Source organism: Bos mutus, chromosome 18 (assembly GCF_027580195.1).
Source record: "Bos mutus isolate GX-2022 chromosome 18, NWIPB_WYAK_1.1, whole genome shotgun sequence".
Taxonomy (NCBI): domain Eukaryota; kingdom Metazoa; phylum Chordata; class Mammalia; order Artiodactyla; family Bovidae; genus Bos; species Bos mutus.
Window position 1 is genome coordinate 22,365,864 of NC_091634.1, and position 13,197 is coordinate 22,379,060.

The following is a 13,197-nucleotide window of genomic DNA, read 5'->3' on the forward strand; positions in this document are numbered from 1 at the left end:
GCTAGCTTTGGTGGATTAATACCCCAGCTTCCTCACACTTCGGGTAGGATGCCTCAGGTGGGGTCTCCTGCAGTTGCTCACAACTCCAGCATGCCTGGAAACCCTTTGCTGGCAGCCCTCTCTTACCGTCTCACTTCCTCTCTCCCCTGCCAGTGTTTGTCTTTACCCCCCAAATAAACTACTTGCATTAAAAGCCCTGTCTCTGGCTTTTTCCTGGTGAACACCAACAACATCCCTGGCCCAGCCCAGCCTCCGCATTAAAACCAAGTACACCAGGCCTACACAGACATCTTTATTCACTGTTTTCTCCAGCATGGCGTCCTCTCTCCCTTCTGGCAGAAATACCCGTTTTCTTTGGGGAAACTGAGCCTTTCTCTCCCATCATGCCTTTCATTCCGAGAGGATTGACCCCAGTCTTGGCCCTGGAGGTAGTTATGAGATGTGAATCTGCTGGACTAGAGAGCCGTGTCCTCCACCTGCAGTTGGTTCAGCGATGTGCACACAATCTGAGCCAGGCTACGCTCATAGTCGTTGCTATGCTCCTGGGAAAGAGCTGTCCCGACACTGGGAAGCTTTGGCCAATCAGATATGACCAACGTTCCCCAAGATCAGTTGACCCGAGTGAGAGTGAAGCTGACATGGAGGAAAACATGGTTGAGAGATGGAGAAAAGCATATTCCTAACAGAATCTTTGAGCCCTGAGTCCAGCCGTGTCTGAAGTTACAATGCCCTCATCCTTTTCAGTCACATAAGCCAATTTTTTCTGCCCTCCACACTTTTTTTTCACAGGGGCCAATTCTGAGTTTGGTTTTGACACTTCCAACTGACTAATACATACTTTCATCCTTCTTAGCTTTCAGATCGGGAGGAGAGGGCATGTGGCTTTGAGAGTTTTCTCCTTTCTGGGTGTAGACTCTTCATAGGTAAAGTTGGTTTGAAACTAATCCCTTCAAAATTTGCCTGAGGAAGAAGTGTGTCCACACCATTTATCAGCTGGGGTGTTTTTGTTTATTTATTTTTTAACTTTCTATTTTTGTATTGGGGTACAGCCGATTAACGATGTGGTAGTTTCAGGTGAACAGTGAAGGGACTCAGTGATACATAGATATGGATCCATTCTCCCCCAAACTCCCTTCCCATCCAGTCTGCCACACACCATTGAGAGAGTTCCAAGTGCTATGCAATTGTTCAGTCGCTCAGTCATGTCCGACTCCTTGCAACCCCATGGGCTGCAGCACGCCAGGCTTCCATGTCCTTCACCACCTCCTAGAGCTTGCTCAAACTCAGGCCCATTGAGTTGGTGATGCCATCCAACCATCTCATCCTCTGTCATCTTCTCCTCCTGCCTTCAATCTTTCCCAGCATCAGGGTCTTTTCTAATGAGTCGGCTCGTCACATCATGTGGCCAAAGTATTGGAACTTCAGCTTCAACATCAGTCCTTCCAGTGAATATTCAGGACTTATTTCCTTTAGGATTGACTGGTTGGATCTCCTTGCAGTCCAAGGGACTCTCAAGAGTCTTCTCCAACACCACAGCTCAAAAGCATCCATTCTTCGGCACTCAGCTTTCTTTATGGTTCAACTCTCACATTCATACATGACTACTGGAAAAACCATAGCTTTGACTAGATGGACCTTTGTTGGCAAAGTAATGTCTCTGCTTTTTTTAATACACTCTCTAGGTTGGTCATAGCTTTTCTTTCAAGGAGTAAGCGTCTTTTAATTTCATGGCTGCAGTCACCATCTGCTGTAATTTTGGAGCCCAAGAAAATAAAGTCTGTCACTGTTTTCATTGTTTCCTCATCTATTTGCCATGAAGTGATGGGATGGGATGCCATGATCTTAGTTTTTTGAATGTTGAGTTTTAAGCCAGCCTTTTCACTCTCCTCTGTCATCTTCATCAAGAGGCTCTTTAGTTCCTCTTCACTTTCTGCCATAAGGGTGGTGTCATCTGCCTACCTGAGGTTATTGAAATTTCTCCCGGCAATCTTGATTCCAGCTTGTGCTTCCTCCAGCCTGACATTTTTCATGATGTACTCTGCATATACAGTAGAGGCCTATATAGTAAATCCTTGTTAGTTATCCATTTTAAATATAACAGTGTGTACATGTCCATCCCAAACACCCTAACTGTGCCTTCCACCTGGGGTGTTGTTGGGTGCAAGTAGCAGAAACTCCAACTCCAACTGGTTTAAACAAGAAGGTATTTTATTACCTCTCATAACAGGAAGTTGAATGGTAATAGAGCTTGCAGGGCTGTTTGACTCAGTGATTTGGCCACATCCTTCAGGATCTGGTTTCTCTCAGTTTCTCGGCCCTGCAGTCTTCAGGGTGGGGTTCCCTGTCAGGATGGAGGCTGAATTCCAGACTTCTCAATCCCAGGGACAGAGGAGCCTGGTAGGCTGCAGTCCATGGGGTCTCTAGGAGTCGGACATGACTGAGCGACTTTCCTTTCACTTTTCACTTGCATGCATTAGAGAAGGAAATGGCAACCCACTCCAGTGTTCTTGCCTGGAGAATCCCAGGGACGGGGGAGCCTGGTGGGCTGCCGTCTATGGGGTCACACAGAGTCGGACACAACTGAAGCGACTTAGCAGCAGCAGCATCCCTACATAGCACCATCTAGAGGAACAAAAAGGGAGTATTGGCTTTCTTTCTATATGTACCTCATACTTAGAAAGAGACACTGTCCCTGAGCTCCTAGAATTTTGTAACAGCCAAGATAAATTAAATTACACAGCAGTAACAAAAAATCTCAAAGTGCTAGTGAGTTAAAACTACAAAGCTTTATTTTCACTTATGTTGCGCAACAGAGCAGATCTGCAGAGGGCTGTCTCGCTGAAGTCTTTCAGATTCCTGGCTGAGGGAGTAGCCGCCATCTTGGATGTTGTTGTTTGCTGTGCAAAGGGCTCTCACCAGCAGTTAAATGCTGGGCCTCAGAAGTGACACACAGAGCTTTGTCTCATGACTCATTGGCCAGGGTTAGTTTTATCGACCCACTTGACCACAAGGAGACCAGGAAACAAATATTCCCCAGCCAGAAGTGGGAAGAACTAGAAACAGCACTAACAATTGTCACAATTGCTCTCGTTGGCCAGAATAGGGCTGTTTATAAACCAGTCCCTGCCAAGGAGAGTTGGATGACTATGATTGACTTAGAGCCTTGTTTGGATAGGGACTGGGTTCTGGCTGCTGCTGCTAAATCACTTCAGTCGTGTCTGACTCTGTGTGACCCCATAGACGGCAGCCCACCAGGCTCCCCTGTCCCTGGGATTCTCCAGGCAAGAACACTGGAGTGGGTTGCCATTTCCTTCTCCAATGCATGAAAAAGAAAAGTGAAAGTGAAGTCGCTCAGTCGTGTCTGACTCTTCGCGACCCCATGGACTGCAGCCAACCAGGCTCCTTGGTCCATGGGATTTTCCAGGCAAGAGTACTGGAGTGGGGTGTCATTGCCTTCTCCGAGGTTCTGGCTAGTTAACTGCAAAGACCTATACCTCTGTAAATGTATCTGTGACCACATTTATAGATAGTGAGATACACACGGCATAAGCCAGGGGAGGGAGGTGGCAGTGGCTGTGGGGAAGATATTCTTCACCCAGATGATCCTGTGTCCTGATGGGGTGACTCTAGTCCAGGTTTTCTACCAGGGCCAAAGCTTCTTCCAAGGACTTGCATGTCTAACTGAAGTGGGGTGACCCAGGAATCCTTGTAGGCAGGGGGGAGAAGGCTGCTCCTGGTTTTGGTCCTATGTATCATTCATGAGCTCATCAGGATAATTTCAGAGCCAGAAGCTCAGAAACTGTTGTGTCAGGGGTCCATCAGAGGAACAGAACCTCTGTGAGACTATATATCATAAAGGAAGATTTATTATAGAGCCTTGACCTCATCCTCCTGTGGGAGTTGGTTAAACAGATGGCATGAGGCCATTACTTCTGTGTCTGATCCTGGAACTGAGAACCTGCAGGGCAGGTGACTGGGAGGGGACGATGCATATAACGTGTGTGTGTGTTGGGATGGGTGATGTAAGGGTGAAATGGCCCTGGGAGGTTGGCGCTGCATCAGGCCCTCACTGTGTCCCCACCTCCAGTTTCACCCATGAGGGTATTCTGCAAGAGGCGCTGGCATCCTTCTTAAAGGCCCAGGACCAGAGAAGCTGGAGGAGGACCCAGCAGGAGCTGGAAGCTCCATAGGCCTGGTTGTAAGCTGCACCAGCCCTGTGAGCCAACAACATCAGCGACAGTGGCACCTCATGACCAGTGCCAACCTCAGAGCTCCAAAAAGATGCTGCTGCTGCGCTTCCACCTCCAACTCTCAGGCAGAAGGCCTCTTGTGGCCTCTTACACTGAGACCATGCCCGAAAGGGAATGCTGGGAAATGTAGTTCCAGCTCAGCTGCATTGTTGCTACCAATCCATCCCAGAGCCCCTCATTGTGCTGCAACTGGTTCCTCCTGTAAGAGCTCAGAGGAGTGGGCATCTATTACTATTATCCAGCATCCATCCTCCTTTCTTTTTAAAAATAACTCCTTGATGCCTTTCAAGGACCATCCCTTGCCCCATAATCCATTCAGGTGTTTCCAGGGCAGAAGCATGTGACCCAGGCCTGGCCAATCAGTGCCTTGGATGCCCCAGCCACAGATTAGGGAGACAGAGACCTGATCTAAATGGTCAAATCAGGGTGAAGGAGTCCTAGGAACTGGAGGAAGGACTACCAGAAAGAAACATTCCTTTTGTTTCTAGCTAGACCTCAGCTAGACTGAGAGAATGTGCGGATTGCTGCTGGTATGAAGGGAGAATCTGTCTGAGCAAGGAGACAGCACAGAGCAAAGATATGACAAGAGAGAAAGGGATCTGAAGACATTTGGATCAAACCACTCTTGAAGGCAGTTCTACTCTGACCTTTCAATTATGGGGTACAATAAATTCCCTTTTGGTTTCACCAGTTTGAGTTGGGTTTCTGTTACTTTCAACCAAAACAGCCCCAGCTGATGCATTCAGTGGTCAAAGGCCAAAGTCAGTGATTCCTGGAACTGCAGCTCAGAGACCTTGTATGCATGGGACCGAAGTGGAGAAGACTCACCCACCTCAGTGCTCCTGAGCCAGAGCAGACCACGGGGTTCCACAGAGGTGTGGATGAATTAGGAGAATGGTAATGGAGTAAGAAACTGGAGCTGAAGTCCAGCTCCAATCTTGATCATTTGCAGTGCCCTTTGCTTGCTCCCTCACTCTTCTGAACGCTATTTTCCTGTTTACATGCCTTCACTGTCTCTTGTGCCAGATGTTGGCGCAGAGCTCCCTAACACGGACCCAATTCAGTGTTCCTTGTGCCTGGAGACCTCCATTTTCACATAGGACTAAACAAAATGTGAGGAAATAAAGTTTCCTGACTTTATTACAATAAAATGTGCAATTTGCTTTGGTATTTTATTCCATAGTTTATTCTATCTTTTCAAAAAGGGAAAAAAAAAAAAAAAGAATGATCATCACCACCTGCTAACATTGATTCACTGAAGTTTTTGGAATAGACTTTTTTAAAAAACATTTTCCCAAAGTGTCCTCTGCAAGGCATGCTTGGACATGTGCTGGCCTGCTGGTGGGTCACTAGGTGAAGTGTTCAAGGGAAGCTTTTCAGAAGCACGGTCCTGCCACAGAGGTGGCTTTGAGATGACCCATGAGCACCTGGCTAAACCAGCTGTCTGTGCCCTAGCTGACACCCGCCCCCATTCACTCCCCGGGCACCTGCTTGGAGCCTGTTTTGTGCTGAGCCCTGGGACTCAGAGTGGGTTTCTCAGAGCTCACAGTCAAGGAGGCAGGTGTGTGTTTATAACACCTGTAGAAGGGTCGTGACAAATCCAGGCCCCTGGTATCTGGACTAAGGGGCACCTAGCCCAGTCTATAGGACCTGGGTGGAGCTGTGGTCACCTTGGAGACCTCGGCCACATGTCTGCAGTGGCGAGGTGCAGCTAATTCCAAAGCCCCAGCTCTTAGACTGGTTCTTTTTTTTTCCCAGATTTGTTCCTGATACTCACAAACTATCCATTCAGCAGTAGAAAGAGCCAGGACAGAGCAAATCTTAATGAGACTTACTGTGCCTGGCCCTCTTCACTTCTTACAGCACAGGGGAGACATTGCTACTGGGCAGAGAGGAAGTCCCGACTCTCAGAGGCCAAGTGACTTGCCCAAGGCCACGCCGCTGGGGAGTGTCTCAGGTGGCATCTGAACCCAGATTTTTCTACCACTGATTAAAAACATGCAGATGCCAGGGCCCTGCCCCTGAGGAATTCTGGCTTAATTTTGGGAAGGTGAGGTCTTGCCTTCGGAACTGTTCTGGAAGCTCCCTAGATGGTTGAAATGTGCAGCTAGGATCAAGCAGCCACTGACCTGGATACAGGTTCTTCTGAAGAGAGGCCAGCCCCGACCTGTCCTGTGTGCCAACCATGACTGGGGCAGGGAAGTGTGGGCAGCCACTGCAAGGCCCAGCCATCACTACAGGGTGGGGACAGACCTATGGGCTTTGTTCCCTAGCACTGGGCGGAGGGGATCAACTGAGGCAAGGTGGTCTGAGAAGGCCTTCCTGAGACGGCGGCATCTATACTGCTCCCTACCCCCAGGAGCTAAAAGGAGCTGGTGAACAGGAAAGTCCATCCTTGTAGATTTGCTTGGGACTTCTGATGTTCAAGCTGGGTTTAGAAAAGGCAGAGGAACCAGAGATCAAATGGCCAACATCCGCTGGATCATGGAAAAAGCAAGAAAGTTCCAGAAAAACATCTATTTCTGCTTTATTGACTATGCCAAAGCCTTTGACGGTGTGGATCACAATAAACTGTGGAAAATTCTGAAAGAGATGGGAATACCAGACCACCTGACCTGCCTCTTGAGAAATCTGTATGCAGGTCAGGAAGCAACAGTTAGAACTGGACATGGAACAACAGACTGGTTCCAAATAGGAAAAGGAGTACGTCAAGGCTGTATATTGTCACCCTGCTTATTTAACTTCTATGCAGAGTACATCATGAGAAACACTGGGCTGGAGGAAGCACAAGCTGGAATCAAGATTGCTGGGAGAAATATCAATAATCTCAGATATGCAGATGACACCACCCTTATGACAGAAAGTGAAGAGGAACTAAAAAGCCTCTTGATGAAAGTGAAAGTGGAGAGTGAAAAAGTTGGCTTAAAGCTCAACATTCAGAAAACGAAGATCATGGCATCCCATCACTTCATGGGAAATAGATGGGGAAACAGTGTCAGACTTTATTTTTTTGGGCTCCAAAATCACTGCAGATGGTGACTGCAGCCATGAAATTAAAAGATGCTTACTCCTTGGAAGGAAAGTTATGACCAACCTAGATAGCATATTCAAAAGCAGAGACATTACTTTGCCAACAAAGGTCCGTCTAGTCAAGACTATGGTTTTTCCTGTGGTCATGTATGGATGTGAGAGTTGGACTGTGAAGAAGGCTGAGCGCCGAAGAATTGATGCTTTTGAACTGTGGTGTTGGAGAAGACTCTTGAGAGTTCCTTGAACTGCAAGGAGATCCAACCAGACCATTCTGAAGGAGATCAGTCCTGGGATTTCTTTGGAAGGAATGATGCTAAAGCTGAAACTCCAGTACTTTGGCCACCTCATGCGAAGAGTTGACTCATTGGAAAAGACTCTGATGCTGGGAGGGATTGGGGGCAGGAGGAGAAGGGGACGACAGAGGATGAGATGGCTGGATGGCATCACTGACTCGATGGACATGAGTCCGGGTGAACTCCGGGAGTTGGTGATGGACAGGGAGGCCTGGCGTGCTGCGATTCATGGGGTCACAAAGAGTCGGACATGACTGAGCGACTGAACTCACTGTCTGGGCAAAACCTGGACAAGCTGGTCCCCTAGTCCGGAGGTGAGGGAGAGGTGAAGCTGGAGGGATGCAGGAATTTTAGGATTTCATTCTCTGTTCAGTGTTTCTGGGAGAAACATTCCTTGGTCTCCCTGCAGGAAGGCCTAGGAAATGTTGCCACTGGGTTTCAGGGAACAGTTGAGCCTCTGGGTCTGAGAAAAAAGAACCTTGGTGGGAGTGTCTCTCTCATCTGATCTGGGGCCTCAAGACTAAGCTTCCTCAGTTCTTGGGGCCCATTAGCTCTCTGTCTTCATTTTTTAAGCCCATAACTTACCTGTTACTCCACAAAGTCAGAATTGGGGCTGCCACTATAAACGTCCCTGGAATGGGGCCCGGGCGGCTGGCAGAGCCTCCTCCGAGAAACATCAGCCTCGGTGAGCGGACGGTAACTATCATTTACATTAATTAGGCAGCCGGATAATAGGATGTTCAATAGTTATTACAGCCTGTAAATTCTGCAGCAAACGCCGCCAGGAGCCAGGAGCTGGCAGGGGCTCCTACTTTGCAAAAATCAGTCCTGTTCTTACCCTGGCAAGCAACACCAGGGCTTTAAATTCAGGGGGAAAGGGAGTCTTTATCAAATTCCAGAAGAATAGCTGATGTCGGGAGAAAGGCCTACCCACGTGACCCAGCTACCATTGTGCGATCCTGGGTGGATTAATCTCGAGTGTCCTTGGCCAGCAAACAGATGACCAGTGCCAAGGCTCCACCAAGAGTGTAGTCACAGAGGGGCAGCTTGGACAAGTGACAGCTCCTGTGTGTGTGAAAGAAGAGACCATATATTGTGGGAACTCTCCAAATTTGGGGGTAATATGCACAGCAAATGGAGTAGGAAATGGCAACCCACTGCAGTATTCTTGCCTGGAAAAGGCCATGGACAGAGGAGTCTGTCAGGCTACAGTCCACGGGGTTGCAAAGTTAGTCAGACACAACTGAGCGACTCAGCACACTGAGCGCACACACACACACACACACACACACACACACACACAGAGTAAATCTTCTTTATTTATTTGACTGTGTTGGGTCTTTGTTGCAGTACATGGTCTCTTTGATGCAAAGCATGGGCTTCTCTCCAGTTGTGGCGTTGAGGCTTAATTGCCCTGCAGCACATGAATCTGTTCTCCAACCAGAGATCAAACCCGCATCCCCCTGCATCGGAAGGCTGATTCTTAACCACTGGACCTCCAGGGAAGTCCCACAGAGTAAACCTTACTCATTGTGCTTTATTTGTGATGCTTATTTTACAGATGGGGACACAGGCACTGCAGAGGTGGTGGCTTGCCTAAGCGACAGGGCCAAAGCAGCTGAGGACATCTCAGAAGTGTGCCCACACCACTCCCTGTTCTTGGCCCAGCTTTCCCATCTTCCTCTTCATTTCCTGCTGCCCAGGGGTTCCTCCTTCATTCCCCACCAGCCCACTGGCCCTTTCTTGTCTGAGACAGCTCAACTGCAGCCTCCTCCTGCCTCCTTGGCCCTGCTGGCCATGCTCCAGCCCCTCCACTTACAGCCTGGCTGGCTGAGGCCACCCTCTGCTTATTGACCTGTAAGGTTCCACCTTACAGGGCACAAGGCTGTGAATGGAGACTCAGGTGGTGGCTCATGTGGGAGGCTTGTGAACACAAGGCTTTGTCTGTGGGGAGTGGTGTGCACCCTTCGAACCTGCTTACGTGTATCCCTGAGGCTGGCACTCTGCTCCCTCACAGGGACAGCCTCCTTCTGGTCCTCCAGGCCTGGCCACGGCCAGCTCCAGCTCACTCTTGTCTCCTCTCCTCCCCCTGACCCTGGCTTCCCGCCGCCCTGCCCGGTGTCCAAAGCCTTCAGCTGCAGTCAGTACTCTTCCCCTACCCACGCCCCTCTGCCTGCTCCAGTTCCTCTGTAGGAGGTCCCTTTGCCTGCCTGGCTCCAGCTCAGCCCTCTGGCCTTATCTTAAGGTCAGGTCCCCAGGGAAACCTGCTCCACCTCCAGACCCACCAGCTTCCCCTGGTAGGTGCTGTTTCCCACCCCTGCCACCCCATTCTGCAGCCCCCAAAATAACCGTTCCCACCACTTGCTGTCTGTCACACCCGCTAGAGCTTCTCATGGGTGGGGACGAGGACGTCTGTGGTGATCACACCCTAGTAACAGCACTGCTGACTTCTTGGTCGTGGAGGTCCAGGGCAGAGGGAAAGAGCACATATTTTGAGAGGGAGGTGTTAAAACTGTAAAGTTGGTGACACACCACATTTCTCAGGACTTTGAGTTTCCTCACTTTCAATCCATGATCCTTGAGCAAGAGCTGTTAGGGTAACCCAGCTACCATCAAAAAACAAGACTTCTGGGAGATGCTTAACTTGTAGAAACATATGCAGCACCCACATAATAGACTCACACACAGAAAGGACACAGATCCTAAATTCACAGCCCTGCGAGTTATCAGACAGCAAATGCAAATCATGTTTCCAGTCCCCAGGCCACGGTGTCCCATCTTCTGTGGACTAGGCATCAAACAACACTTTAGGCTCAAATCATGTTGTCACATCTCCTGCAGGGACAGGCCCTCCTCCCTCAGAAGGTCATGCTCACAGGGCCGGAACTTACCGTGGCCTCTCCTGCACACAGAGGAGCTGACTGGTGTTTCAGGTGGCAAGCTGGAAAATGGTGAACAAGCCCTGATTGGTAGTGTGGTCTAAATATTCACACCATGGCTGGTCTCGAGTTGCTGACCTGAATGGTATAGTGAAGCTGGAAGAGAGGCACACGTCAACTCTCCCGGGCTGGGGAGCCCCTCCAGCACACCTCAGGCTTAGGGCCTGTGTTGTTGTGAACAGCACCACAGTCACACACTTTCTGGGGAGGCAGAGGGCAACTGAGGATGCTTTCCATCTCACAGCACTGCAGGGCAAGCTTCCACTGAATGGGAGGGCAGGGCCATAGGCAGCTCCATCTGCAACATCATTTCTCTCCCCTTTCTTCCGGCAGAGGATGCATGTTAATCTTTATAGATTAAATAAAACTACCATGAACACACTGTTTTTTCCACATCCTTTGTGGCTGAACCTGCAAGTCAAGAGTAAGTTGGACCTTGAGTTCGAGTTTCCTGATTGATTACTGAGCTTCTTGAGCTCAGCACCCTCTCGGGCCGGGTCACCTGCCCAAGCCACACCTGCTCCCCCTCACACCGGGGCTCCAGCGTGTGAAGCTGGAAAGGGCAGAGGAGCACTGGCCACACACAGTGCATGTCACAGCTGAGTGCATCTGGCTGAGTAGACGAAGGGCAGGCCCGATGACACGGGGCATCGCTGCTGCCTGGGATGCCTGCCAGCGTGGAAGGTGTGGAGCCTCTGGGTTGCAGGACACAGTTCTGCTCTGCTGTGGACAAGCTGTGGCAGTGGTTGGTGGGGTATTGTCTGGGCCGGAGGGGGTCATGGCCAGTGTCACAGCTGCTGTGTGTCAACCCTTATCCATCATCAAGCCACACTCTTGGCTTTTTTTTTTTTTTTTGGTCAGACAGGAACTACTTAACTGAACACTTACGTGCAACTTAATGTTCTAGATTGCACTGAGGAAACAATGGTTATAATGGCAAACGAGACAGGCAAAGTCCAGGTGTTCACGGGACTCATATTCTAGTGGAAGAAGATGACAGTAAATAATGGCAAGATTGTTAGATACTAAGAAATGCTACAGAAAATGTAAGATGGAATCATACGAGAGGGGCTGGCGTGGGGCTGCTCAGAGGAGGCCGCTCTGAGGGAGGCCAGTTGTGGAGAGCTGAGGACAGAGGGGCTGCCTGTGGTTGCCAGTCCAGGGGAAGAGCGTCCCAGGCTGAGTGACAGGTGCCAACACAGAGTAGGGCTATGCAGAGAAGGCGTGGGGGTGGGACACTGGGGAGGTGGGCTAGGCCAGGGCTGGAGAGGGCCCCGATGACCCTGCTCAGAAGCTGGCTTTAATTCAAAGAGCACTGGGAAGTCTACCTGCAGGTTTTGAGCAGAAGGGCGATAAGATCTGAGTCATGCTTCACAAAGGTCATGTAGGCTGTGGCGGGGCCCCATGTGGAGGCGGCGGCGGGGGGTGGCGGTAGGGAGGGGCTGTGGCTGTTGGTTGAGATGAGAGCAGGTGGGAGCAGGGAGATAGCAAGGAGGGCTGGAAGGAGGGCCCTTTATGGAAGCACTTTATGGAAGACTGGTTTCGGGGGCATGATTGCGAGAGAGGATGATGCTGGGTTTCTGGCTTAAGTAATGGGAGAACCATGAGGCCATTCACTGCCATATCAGGCGGGGGTGGGCTGGGGGGCCATGAGATCTGCAGGTGGAGCTTTCAACGTGCACTTGCGTTCATTCCCTCATGGAGCACCTGTTAGGGTTCCGACAGTGCTTCTACATCACTGGGGGGACAGCAGAGATCAGTACAAAGCTGTCCTTCAGAAGTTCACACTGGAGCGGGGCTGGGAGGCAGACTATACAGGTACAGACTTGGGTCTGGGGTTAGGAGGCAGCTAGGCTGCCAATATGATTTTGAGAGTCAAGTGTATTTGAAATTGTGGATGAGACCAGCTACAGAGCAAATGCAGAAGAGTCCAAAGCTGGAGTTCAGGGCTTAACATTTGTACGTTTGGAACAGGACAAGAAACCATGGAAGAACACTTGAGAAGGTGTGGCCAGAGAGGCAGGAGGAAAGTCAGGGAGTGTGGGGCTTCGGAGGTGTTTCGAGAGGCAGGGAATGGTTAGTCATGACAAAAGTGGATGAGAGATGAACTAAGGGAGAACTGACTACTGATGTCGGAAGGCTATAGTTCATTTGAGCGGGAGCTGTTTAGTGGGGTGGTGGGGCCAAAAGTGATAAAACGCTTTCCTTTCATCCCATTTCACCCTATCCCGCCCACCCCTTGCAGCCAGTCCCGCTCGCTAGAGTGTGCCACCTCTCCCGATCCACGCAGCTATGGTATCTAGTGAGAATCTCTGGCTGAGTCCTTCCTTCCTCCATTTCCTTCCCGCAGCCAGGAGCTGTCTGAAGGACCGGGTCAGCAAATGTTTTCTGTGAAAGGTAGACAAAGCGGGCAGAGCAGGACTGTGCTCCTGAGAACTGCCTCCGATGGCTGGACCCTCTTTGGGCAGAGCTGACCAGGACACAGCATGGCTGAGCCGTGCTTGGGGCCTTGTCCACTGCGGACCCCGCTGGGGATAACAGAACCAACACTCCCATCTCTGTGTCTGTCTACTTAGCAGTGCTTGTCCTTCACAGCTCAGGAAAAATTACCAAGAATGTTACTGACTCTAATTTTAATTTGTCTAGCACTCTTGTTAATGATGTCTATTTAAGACATCCATTAAA